Here is a 13,111-nt window from a genome sequence, read left to right as displayed (position 1 = left end):
CCCTCCTCTGGACACGTTCCAGTTTGTCAGTGTCCTTCTTGAACTGTGGTGCCCAGAACTGGACACAGTACTCCAGGTGAGGTCTGACACAGTACTCCAGGTGAGGTCTGACCAGAGCAGAATACAGTGGCACTATTACTTCCCTTGATCTAGATGCTATACTCCTATTGATGCAGCCCAGAATTGCATTGGCTTTTTTAGCTGCCGCGTCACACTGTTGGCTCATATCAAGTTTGTGGTCAACCAAGACTCCTAGAACCTTTTCACATGTACTGCTCTCAAGCCAGGTGTCACCCATCTTGTATTTGTGCCTCTCATTTTTTTTGCCCAAGTGCAATACTTTACATTTCTCCCTGTTAAAATTCATCTTGTTTGTTTGGGCCCAGTTCTCTAATCTGTCAAGGTCGTTTTGAAGTGTGATCCTGTCCTCTGGGGTGTTAGCCACCCCTCCCAGTTTGGTGTCATCTGCAAATTTGATCAGGATGCCCTTGAGTCCATCATCCAAGTCGTTGATAAAGATGTTGAATAAGACCGGGCCCAAGACAGAACCCTGTGGCACCCCACTAGTCACTCTTCTCCAGGATGAAGAGGAACCATTTGAGTCACTCCACCAGGCAAAAGTGGTTTGCCTTACTCCATCTTAGAAGCCAGAAATAGTTAGAGAAATATTTTACCTCCTCTCATACTCCATTGCTACCCGTGAAGTGCAAGTGCTTCAGGAATCTCCCAACGCCAGGCTCTTCAGTGGGTGACTATCATTCCAGCATATCATCAAAAGTGGGGTGTCAATTATCTCTGCAGAGAAAATAGATGAAATAAATCAGCAGCATTTTCACACAGAGATTCCCACCCTAGCTTGGCACCAGCAATAATAAGAAGAGGAAGATAGCATCTTTTTAAAACTAAACACCAGCATGTTATATACATAAGCATATATATATCCCATTTTATCTGGTTATTTCTCAGATCCATCATTTCTATAGTACACTCACACAACTTCAAAGCTATCCAAAGTATGAACTTAGCTAATGCCCATAAATATGGAACCAATTTGGTCCCTTGGTTCTGGATTAAGGCATGCTCAAAACCTAAACTCAGGCCTAGTTCACCAAGCTACAGTTCCTCCCTTGTAAGGTGGCATGGCTACCCCACAGAATGAATGTTGACAGATTACCATGTGACATTTTTCCTGAACCTTAATGGAGAACCACGACATACCTCAGACTCCTTCATCTTACTAGGAGGCAAAATTATCACTCCTAAATGAAACTTTTAAATATTTTAATCAGGTAAGCCTAGGTTCCAAGTCTCTACAGATGTATTCCAAGATTTGAAATCAACAGCTGTATGACCTTGAGCACATCATTATTGTGCCCATCAGAGAGATACCGTATTTTTCCATGTATAAAACTAGGGTTTCCCCCCCTAAAAAATGATGTCAAAATTAGGGGGCATCTTACACACAGGGCCATCTCCCCCCATTTTCTTAAATATGAGTCTCCCAAAATGAGGGGCATCTTATACATGGGATTGTCTTATAGATGGAAAATACAGTAATTCTTTCCTGGATTTCAGGTGTTTGAGAGATTTAGAAAGATATATGGGACTAAATAACTTTTGAGCCACAACAAATAAAGCTACAAATACCATAAAAATAAAATCCCTTTACAATAGCAACTGTGTCCTCACTCTCATTTGCAACCCAGGATTTATTACATCTCTTTGAGTCAGCAATCACCTATGAAAGCAAAGCAGCCCTGTGAGCTTACAACACATATAAGGTTGAACACAACCAGGGCAATAGAAAATTACAAGATCCCTCTACAAATGACAGGTCTCTCTAGTGTCTGGCTATGATGCTTCTGGCTGCTGAGCGTAGGTGGGTTATGAGCTCTTTGTGTTGTGAGTGGGGGTTATTGTCTTGGAAGATGTTCAATAGAGCCAGTTCTGGGGTGACTTCTAATACTTGCTTAGTTATTTTGCATATTTCTTGTATGATTGATGTCCAGAAGAGTTGGATCTTAGGATATTCCCACCACATGTGGAGGTGTGTCTGTGGAGGTACATCCTCTCCAGCATTTTGGTGAGGTTCCTGGGTGTATTAGCCTTAATTTTCATGGTGTTAAGTACCACCTGTGAGTTTCAGAGTGAAATCTTTTCTTTTCGCTGATATGGATTTAAAGGGAGGTTTAGACCACATTCTGGTTCGTTGGGTGGGGTTAATCTCATAGCCTATGTCATCCTCCCAGTTTTTTGATTACGTTTAGGGGGTTTGTGGGATTCTGGAGTAGTATTTTGTATATTGCGGACACCATCCCTTTGCCGTGTCCCTTTGTTGTTAGGAGGAGGTTTTCAAAGGTTGCCAAGGGCCTAGTTGCTGCTGATTTTACTACTGGATTAAGAGGGCATGTAATCGGTGGTGTGTTAGCCAGGGCATTTGGGTGTCCCCTAGTTTGTCTTGTATTTCTTATGTAGATGTGGTTTGTTATTTTTGTAGAAGTCTGTTAGGTGTATAAGCCTTTGGTTTGCCAGGTTTTAATCTGGAGGTTTTGTGCTACATGGTGGAATAATGGGTGATGTGCCAGGGGAATTAGTGGGGATAGGGTTGGGGACAGCTTACCTACTTCTTTCCATGCTTTAAACTTTATTGATTTGTCACCATAAGGGTTTGTAGTTGTGGAGGTATAATTTGTTGAGGTTTCTGGTTATTTGTACCCCTAGGTATCTGAACTTGGTGCAGCAAAGTTTTATCTTGGTGATGTTGGCGAATTCTTTTTGGGTATGGGGTGTATGTTGAAGCACATAGCCTCAGAGGGTTTGTAAGAAGTTGGGACTAAATTCCATGTTAGTTAGTACTGCTAATAGGTATTTCCACTCTAAGCAATCAAAAGCTTTGACTTCCGGTTTTTACTGCCTCTGGGACAGGTGTGCTTCACAGAGGCTCCAAGAAGCAGCTGTTAGAAGGGTTTTATTGGGGGGGTAACGCAGAGGCTATGCGTCCCCAGAAAAGGTTCAGGGGGTGACCCTGAATCGAAAGTATCCAGCGGTGTCAAGAAAGTATGCTCCATATTCTCCATCTTAAGCAATAGGTGTTAAGAGCATAGAGCCCCCGACGCGTGGAGATGAACACCCCTTGACAAAAAGCCTCAGACCCGAAACGGTAAGAGCGGCAGTAGAATTTCCCAGTTCCTTTTATCCCTAATATCAACTATCTGGCTGCTAAAGAGATGCAAAAGTTAAGAGAAACAAGTGAACTGTAATAACAGTAAACACAACGTTTGTGAGGTCGTGGGAGGGGACGTAAAACAAAGAGTATCCTCCAACAGACCAGAACACCAGGAACAGTGGCCGGGAAAATCTTTTTTTTTTTTACTCTGGAAATTCTTTTCACTGTATATAAGATAGCACAGGAAACCTCCATAAGTTTCAGTTTTAAAAAAGATAATTATAAGGAGTAATCTGCAGTGACCATGCCTGCCCCCCTAGAAAAATAAAAAGACTGTGAGGAATCTAAACTGCTGGTGTGTGCGTGTGGGGAAACAGCAATACTAAATGAGACCTCCAGCAACTGGTGGGAGATATAAAACCACAAATATTAGATATTAAATAATGGAACAGGGGCAGCAGTGGAAAAAGATAAGGGAAGGAAAGCCCAAAACAGCGATAAAGTAAAACGCAGAGGAAAGTGCAAAAGCTCAAAGGTCTACAAGCGTAAAAGGACTCAGCAGTAAAGCTGGAAAGGAACGGAGGACACAAAGGAACACTGAAAGAGAAACAATCTTGAACTAAATATTTAACTTTTACTCACAATAAATATGGCGCAGCATGATTTGTAAGGGGCTTGAGCTGCAGCATGACTCAGGAGAAGGGAAGGGAAGAAGACAAAGAGATGAACGGAAGACTACAAGAGAGACGGTGACAAGAAAGAGTGGAAGGACTAGACACAGCGACACCAGGTGGTGAAAAAAAACAGCACCCTATTTTAATAGGTGCTTTATATGAAAGAAATATTTAAGTAGAAATAAAATAGAAAGGCAGGGATTAACAACAACACATAAATTGATTGGAGAAATAATACCAGCAAAAAATACTGGAAATTTCATTAGAAAAGGGAGGAGAGGAAAAATAACTTGGAAATCTCGAAAGATATCTTTTGGCTCTGATATCTGTTGAATAAGTGGTTCTATTTGATTGCATTCTATTTAATAGTAATTGGGAATAGTGGTATAAAGTCGGTTCACAGAGAAGTATCAATTACTCCAATATCTGGAAGGAGTTAAAACATTTTCTTGGAGAATAAGGAGTAGACTAAGCTGTAACTTCTATAAAAAGTGAACGGAGGAATGCAAATGGGGTGGGCAACCATAACAATGGTTCGCAAGACGAAAAAACCGCTAGACGAAGAGACTCGCGGAATGGATTCTTTTCGTCTTGCGAGGCACCACTGTATATTCAGGGTTAACTCTAGGAAAGCAAAGGCAAATAAATGGCCTGGGGATTGCCTGATCACATTCACATCAAATAGACTAAGAAATAAGATTTTACAATTTAAAAGGAAAAAGAAATTCAAAATTGAGGAGAGGATATTAAAATTTTGAAAGATTCCCCCCCAACTACTGAAAAAGAGAGACAAATAGCAATTTCTGACTAGAGCTCTAAAAGCAAAATCAATATTCTTCAAATGGGAGTTCCCTGAAGGAATTTATTTCACCTTCAAAGGGAAGAGGAGGAGACTAGAAACAGTAAAAGAAGCCGAAAAATTCCAAAGGACGTATAGGAACGAACTAGGAAGTGAGAGACATACCAAAAAGGGTCCAGTCCAAAAACTACAACCCTAGAACACGGTAGTGAAAACAAGTAGAAGTTCAATAAAGTATTGGGTATTAGTTTCTGTAACTAGTTTATTTTCTTTATTATATTTGAATGAATAAAAAGGAATTTAAACATTGTCTTGGAATGTTAACGGACTAAATGAAAAGAAAAAAAGAAACAAAATACAACATATTCTGATCAAACAGACTTGATGTTACTTGTTTTCAAGAAAAGCATGTCACAAGAGATAATAAAAGTGTTAATAAAACCCAAATTAGGAAAAGAATTTATCTCAGCAGACCAGGTAAAAAAAAGGAGTGGTGATTTATGTTAAGCCCTGTTTAGAACCAGTATAGAACAACCCGTGTTGCAAACTTAACACAACAAACAACACAAGCAACACGATGACCAGTATACTAGATAGCACTGCAATTCTTATTGCATAATATACATAATTTAGTACAACAAAAAAACAAAAACAAAATGTGTACACTTGTAAATTCTCTAATATATTTGAAATCAAATGAACACGTCTGTCAATCTTTGAAAGTCCGTAGAAGTATAATAAGTCTATAATCGAAACAAAGTAATAGACGCTATCTTGTGAGCTAAGCGGAAAAACTTTTTAGGCGTTCGTGGTGCTGAAGTAGTAAGTGAATAACAATGTAGGACAGTGATCCTGGATAATCTGACTGTTTCGCTGGGATCTTCTTCAGCACAACTACAAAAGAATTCAAATATGAAACAATGACCTGTGTACGTGAAAAATATATAAACTTCACACATTACAACCCATATGCTACAAATACAATAAGAAGAACAAGGGTACATACCCCATAGATTAGAAAAATGCACAAGGAGCAGTGGTCATGAGGATATGTAACTACTGCTACTAGTTGCATGATACCTGAAGCATAAGTAACCATTCCCAGGATGCACTCATTACTTGGAGACTGAATTACAGTAATTCAATTTAAAGTTACAGAGCAATATAACAGCAATAGAAAAACATCAAATAAAACAATTTAAATCCAGTTCAGAATTAAGTCCTTCAGGGTGAATGGTCTTAAACATAAAAATGAATTGCGATTCTTTGTCGTAGCCATCTTTCATGATCTTGTCCCCTTATGATTTTGTGTGCGTGAAATATTAGAAGGGCTGAGTAGTTCAGAACGATCCTTCACAAATTATTTAATTTTAGATTTATTGACTACATTGAGAGGATATCCCCTAGCATATAAAAAATCAACTAGCTGGTCAACATTCTTATGAAAATCATCATCAAGAGAAGAATTCCTTTTAAGACGTAGGAGTTGTCCATATGTTAAGTTGTTCCTAAGTCGTTTAGGGCAAAACGAGGAATACTGTAGGAGGGAATTACAATCTGTGGGTTTTTTATGAGGTTTGACAGCTAAAAAGTCATTATGTTTTATGATCTCCACATCTAAAAAAAAAACAAGAAGATACGGGGCTATGGTGACCTGAAAAAGATAGACATGGATGTAGGGAATTAAGCCAAGAAGAAAACTGCAGAAACTCATTCTCATCCCTAAACAAGAAAAACAAATCATCAATAAATCTGTAATAAAGTATTAAAGCAGATGCAAAGGGATTGTTGTTTAAAATATATTTCTCAAATTCACCCATGAAAATATTCGCTACTGAAAGGGCTATGGGAGGAAGACTTCCGGGTTAGCGCCATCGGCGAAAGGAGAAACTTCTCCGTCGGGAGAGGTGCGCTCCGCAGAAATCGGGTCTGGCTGCCACGGCAAAGGCAGAGACCCTCCAGAAATCACAGGCAGGTGAAGCCTGTGAGCTTGGGATTCGGCGGGCACCATTTGCGCCCCCCAAACGTAAGGGAACCCCTTTTTTTCAGGGGTGATCCCTGTCTGAGTGGGGGGGGGGTGGCGCGGTGCTGTGAATCGATCGCTACTTCTGTGGAGTGAAGCCGCTAATCTTTCGCCGGAGAGCGCTGACTTTTTCCTGGAAATTTTGGAACATTTGACAACAACCCATGAGTAAAGTGGAATTTGGAACTTTTAAAAGGAAAAATTTATTGAAATTGGCTACGATCGGGGGAGGTTAGAAACAGGAAGTCTGCCTTCCCCTTTTTGTAAGTAAACGGAAGCAAAGAGACTGAGCTTTCTTTGCTACAAAAAAGACAAAGGGACTGGAAACAGTTGTAAATTAATTTCACTGTTGCAGCTAAGTTTTAAAAAGAAAAAAAGACCTAAGATAAACTCAGCCAGTAACTTTGTCCCTCTAGAGGAAACTTTTGAAATTGCTACAACTGACAAGTGCTTCAAGTGGAATTTTCCTATTGTGTGTTATGACTTCAGGGCCGTGAGATTTAACCTTTGTTATGGTGAAATCGGTCATGATTAAATGGGCACAAGATGTTGGACATAATATTATGATGGCTGACTGGGAACAGTTATGGACCACTGGTATGAAATTTACGGCATGTAATGCCTTAAAGGAGAATTTAATGAAAATGATTTATAGGTGGTACATAACACCAGGCAAGCTTGCTAAAATTTATCATCTGCCCGATAATAAATGCTGGAAATGTAAAGAAGTGGAAGGTACTTTTTTTCATCTTTGGTGGACGTGCCCAAGGATTAAGACCTTCTGGGAAATCATAGAGACCATAAGGGCCATCGAGTCCAACCCCCTGCCAAGCAGGAAACACCATCAGAGCACTCCTGACATATGGTTGTCAAGCCTCTAAATGAAATATATATAATGAAATGAAAAAGGTATTTAAATATACCTTTCTGAAGAAACCAGAGGCCTTTCTCCTGGGCATGGTCGGCCAATTGGTGTTAAAGAAAGATAGAACCTTTTTTATGTATGCTACAACAGCAGCAAGAATTCTCATCACAAAGTACTGGAAGACACAAGAACTACCCACCCGGGAAGAATGGCAGATGAAACTGATGGACTACATGGAAATGGCGGAAATGACAGGCAGAATCCGAGACCAGGGAGAAGAGTCGATGGAAGAAGATTGGAAAAAAAATTAAAGTATATTTACAGAAATATTGCAAAATTAATGAATGTTAGAAGTATATTGGAATGAAGCTGTATGGTTTTAGCAGAAGGGTTATTAAGAATTATATGAATATTAAGTGTTAATGTGTTAAAGTGGAAAATTTAAAGTTAAATTGTGTTAGGATAAATTATAGAATAAAAATTGAAGAGGAGGGAAAGGATTTGTTGAACCAGTTAAATTGGACTAGAATACAAAAAAGGGAGGTGCGAGGAAGTCGAGGAAATAAGCTAATGAAAGATTTAGATATAAAATTTGGATGTGTGTTTTTGGGTTTTTTATTTTGTATTGTTGTATTGTTTTTTTTTCTCTTTTTCATTGTTGATGTATTGTTTGTTGAATCCATGTATTGTTTTTCTTCATTGTTTTTCTTTTTATAATTATAAAATATCTAATAAATTTTATTTTAAAAAAATCCAAAAAAAAAAGAAAAGATAAACTCAGCCAGTAACTTTGTCCCTCTAGAGGAAACTTTTGATATTGCTACAACTGACAAGTGCTTCAAGTGGAATTTTCCTATTGTGTGTTATGACTTCGGGGCCGTGAGATTTAACCTTGAGCTGTGGATTTGTTGTGGCAGATGGGAAAAGAAAAATAAATATATCAACAACAAGGTCTGGGAAACAGTTGCAAAGAGCTTCAGTATCTGGATTTACAACTCCACCTGCCCTACCTCAACCAAAATTAAAAGAAATGGCTACAGATGAAGGTGTGGCTAATGTTCTAAAAAAGATAAATGATACATTAGAACAACTTACTAAAAAAGCAGAGGATACAAATAAAAAAGTTGAAGAGACTAGCAGGAAGGTGGACAAGACAAACCAAGGATAAACAGGTTAACGAGGATCAGAGCGATACCCGAAGTGGAAAAGGATAATCTGGCAGACTTCCTCACGCAGCAATTTATAGAATTTTGGGAGTTGAAACAAGAGGATTTTAGAATCGTGAGAGCCTTCAGGCTTGGAAGAGGAGGGAGGAAAGAGAAGAACAGAGTAAGAGATTGTCTGATCACCTTAAGAACCAAAGAAGAAAGAGACACACCGTATTTTTCGCTCTATAGGATGCACCTGACCATAGGGCGCACCTAGTTTTTAGAGGAGGAAAACAAGGAAAAAATATTCTGAATCAAATGTTGTATAAACTACTGTTATATCAGAATCATATTACAGCCATGTTAAGTGAACAGCAGTCAACAATGGCATTAAGAACCATTATCACTGTCATTAACAAATGAAGAGAGACTAAGGTTTGAGTACTCTTCTAGTCTTCTGTGAACCCCAAGAACTCATCACTGCTAGAGTCAGAATTTATGAAGCTCAGTTGCTCACAATCACTGACACCACTTTCTTCGCTATCTTCATGTAAAATACCATCTTCGTTTCCATCCAAAGCATTGCTAATGCCACATTTTTTCCTCTCAGTCCTCTTCCTCCTCTCTCTCAGCGAACAGCCTGCCTGCTGCTCGCAAACATTCCCTTTACTTGAATTACAGTCAAGAAACAGCTGAGCAGAGCCCCTCAGCAGCGGGCTTGGGAGGCTTTCCTTCTCCCCACTTTTTTCTCCCCCTCCCCAAGAAGCACAGTCCCCTTTTCCAGCCTCCTCCTCTCCATCCCTTTCACCCAAACTCATCTGCAATTTCTTCCCTTCACTGCTCCCTCTCCTTTGCCCTCTACCATGACTCTCCACTCACAGCTCTCCCTTCACCCAGCTTCTTGGTCCCCCTCCTCTCCGTCCTCTTCCTCCCCTCTCTCAGCGAACAGCCTGCCCACTTCTCCAAAGCTTGAGGGGGAAAGGCAGGCTGCTGGCAGAGAGCACCCCCCCACCCCCATTCAGCAGCCCAGGAACGTGGGGCAGGCTGCCTGCTGCTGCAAACCTTAAGGGGAAAGGGCAGGCTGCTGGCAGAGCACCCCCCATCCCCATTCAGAAGCACAGGAATGTGGGGCAGGCTGCCTGCTGCTCCAAACCTTAAGGGGAAAGAGCAGGCTGCTGGCAGAGAGCACCCCCCATCCCCATTCAGAAGCACAGGAACGTGGGGCATGGGTGCACAGCCTGCCCACTGCTCCAAAGCTTGAGGGAAAAGGGCAGGCTGCTGGCAGAGCAGCACCCCCCACCCTCATTCAGCAGCCTAGGAACGTGGGGCAGGCTGCCAGCTGCTCCAAAGCTTGAGGGGGAAATGCAGGCTGCTGGCAGAGAGCACCCCCACCCCCATTCAGCAGCACAGGAGTGTGGGGCAGGCTGCCTGCTGCTCCAAAGCTTGAGGGGGAAACGCAGGCTGCTGGCAAAGCAGCACCCCCCCACCCCCATGAAGCAGCCCAGGAGCGTGGGGGATGGGCGCACAGCCTTCCCGTTGCTCCGAAGCTTCCCGAGACTGCAGGGGGAAGCCGAGGCTGCCGGCAGAGGAGCGCGGCTCCACCACCACCACCACCACCACCAAAGAGCAGTCCAAGAGTGTGCCACACTCCGGCAATTTGGCTCCAGGGACCACACATTCGCTCCATAGGACGCACAGACATTTCCCCTTACTTTTTAAGAGTAAAAAAGTGCGTCCTATGGAGCGAAAAATACGGTAATCTTAAGCCAGCACTACAAGAACTCCTTAGTAATAGAGCAGTCAAGGGTGGAAATATTTAAAGATATTCCGAAACATCTTCTGGACCTTAGGTCCAACTATGGTGGATTGGCTGCTTTGCTGAGAAGGAACCAAATTATTTTTAGGTGGGAATTTCCCCAAGGCCTCTCTTTTACCTTTAAAGGAAGGAAGATAAAAATAAGATCAGAAAAAGACAGAGATAAGTTTCTGAATAAACACAAGGAAGACCTGCAGAAAGAACTTGGAAAAGTGGACCCAACGAACACATCACCGACGGAAGAAGAACAAGCACTTGGCGCAGTTGGAGGGAAGAAAAAAGTAACTACATAATGGCACTACAAATATTAAGTTGGAACATTAATGGCGCTAACTCCCCTGAAAAAAGGAAAAGGGTCTTCCATTTACTTAAAAAAGAACATTTGGACTTGATTTGTTTGCAAGAAACACATGTGACAAGGCTAAGACATCGAACCCCCCTTGGAAGCAGGAGAAGAGGGGGGAATTCTTTGTGGATTGTTTAAACCTGCAGGAGAGTGAGCGAGACAAGATAATTTACCACTGTTTTGAGCCTGGGATTGGGCTGTCAATAAGATCGACGATTTGAGAAAATTATTTACTGGGAATGAAATACATCCTGATGGACAGTTGAATAAGCTGATGGACAGTTGAATATATCCTTTTCATTGTTTCCTCTGCACTTAAAAAGGAGAAAAGTAACTGAAAGTTGAATGGTAACTTTGTTATTGGACTTGGATTTAAAGGACAGATACAAATAGAAATTGTAACAGCGAAGTGGAATCAAGGAATTTTCCACTAAGAACTAAGGACTGTGTGAAATAAGTGACCTTGGATAAGACCTTGGATAAGAATGGCAAAACAAGAGGTTCTGGTGAATACATTCTACAAAATAGGTTCTCTGTTGGAACAACTACATGAGAAGTGCAGGACACATTAGACAAAAAACTAGAGCGGTGGTGGGGGAACAGACAAAGTAAAGGATTTAACGGTAAAATCTAAAGTGTTAGAGGACTCAATGAAATTAATCAAAAAATGAGCGATCTGGATGGACATGAAAGAAGAGGATATTGGATTTACAATTGCAAATGCATTTAGAATAAAAGTAAAATCTGCCAAAGCAAGAGGGAAGAAATTGCCGCGGGATGTGCTGGTTATGTTTAATTCTATGGACATTAGGAATGAAATATTGAGATTAAATTATAATAAAAATTTGCACATTGACGGGAAGGCAATTATCATATTTAAAGAAATTCCATCCAGATTTCTTCGAAGGGATGTTTACAAACAATTAGTGAGCCAGTTAAAGAAAAATGGAATTCAACACAGATGGGAATTTCCGGAAGGGATTTCCTTCTGCTACAAAGAAAAGAGATTTAAATTATCTAGCCCTCAGGATCTTGAGAAATTTGTTAGAAGATACGATAAGGAGTTGGGAAAGGTGGAGAAGATAAGACCAGTAGGAGAACAGCAAGAGCAAGAGAGAAGAGGAGAAGAGGAAGAAGAGAAGGACGAAGGAGAGGAAGAAGAAGAAGAGACTAATAGCAAAGAATACCAAATTTGAACCAGATTTCACAACAGCTTTAAATAAATAAAAATGGCTTTGAGAATATTGTCATGGAATGTAAATGGGCTTAATAATAAAAGAAAAAGAAATCAAATCGAACATGTATTGATTAAACTGAACCTTGATATAATTTTTTACAAGAAACACATGTCGCAAGAAAACACAAGAGGATTTTAAGCAATAAAAGATTAGGGAGAGACTTTATTGCTTCAGATAAAAACAAAAATAGGTGTGGTGTTATATATAAAAGAAAAACTTGACCCAAAATTAATTTATAAAGACGAAGATGGAAGAGTGTTAATAGCGCAAATTACATTTCAAGGGGAGAAGATAATTGTAGCTGGAATTTACGCACCTAATGATAAAAAGGCGGACTTTTATTCAAAACTTAGCAAAACATTGCTGGATTTTCTGGACCAACATTTGATATTAATGGGAGAATTTAATGGTGTGGTTATTCCAGACCTGGACAGATCAACAAAAAAAGAGACACAAATGAGGGTAAATTACCTAGACCGTTTTTCGATCTGGTGGAAACTATGGGACTAATAGATATATGGAGACTAAAACCCCCCACAACAAAACAGTTTACTTTTTTTCCAGATCCAAATCAAAGTTGGGGGAGAACAGACTTTATTTGGACATCTAAGGAATTCGTCCCAAGAATATACAAATCGGAAATTCTTCCAATGACTTTCTCTGACCACAACCCGGTGTATCTGGAGGTGAGAGGAAAAGATCCTTTATCATTTAGATGGAGAATGAATGAAAGTTTATTCAATATCAAAAGATAATAAACAAGGCAAAAGAAACAATTATATACCGTATTTTTCGCCCTATTGGACGCACCGGCCCATAGGACGCACCTAGTTTTTTGGGGGGGAAATCAAGGAAAAATTTTTTATTTCCCCCCCAGGTTTGCGCAGCAATCCCCAAGCTAGAAGAGGGAGACGGAGCGCTCCGTCTCCCTCTTCTGCCTTCAGGGACAGCCTCTCTAGCCTCCGTGGGGCAGCGGCTTGCCCCGCTGTGCCCCGAGCTTGTGGGGCTGGCAGGGGGGAGAAGCAAGCTTGCTTCT

At 40.6% G+C, this 13,111-nt stretch overlaps 1 protein-coding gene across 2 annotated transcripts in view; it reads right to left on the bottom strand.

The window, feature by feature from the left end:
- RBM10 (RNA binding motif protein 10) overlaps positions 1–13,111 on the bottom strand; it is a 44,091-nt gene that overhangs the window by 21,882 nt on the left and 9,098 nt on the right. The window contains exon 2 of one of the 2 annotated variants that reach the window (XM_083420975.1): positions 572–795. The gene's annotated coding sequence lies outside the window, so the exon portion shown is untranslated. The remainder of the gene's footprint in view (positions 1–571; positions 796–13,111) is intronic. The other variant, XM_083420974.1, reaches the window with a different exon arrangement.

The sequence above is a fragment of the Podarcis tiliguerta genome, assembly GCF_965153285.1.
Source record: "Podarcis tiliguerta genome assembly, chromosome: 17".
Taxonomy (NCBI): domain Eukaryota; kingdom Metazoa; phylum Chordata; class Lepidosauria; order Squamata; family Lacertidae; genus Podarcis; species Podarcis tiliguerta.
This window is presented reverse-complemented; position numbering and strand designations above follow the sequence as displayed.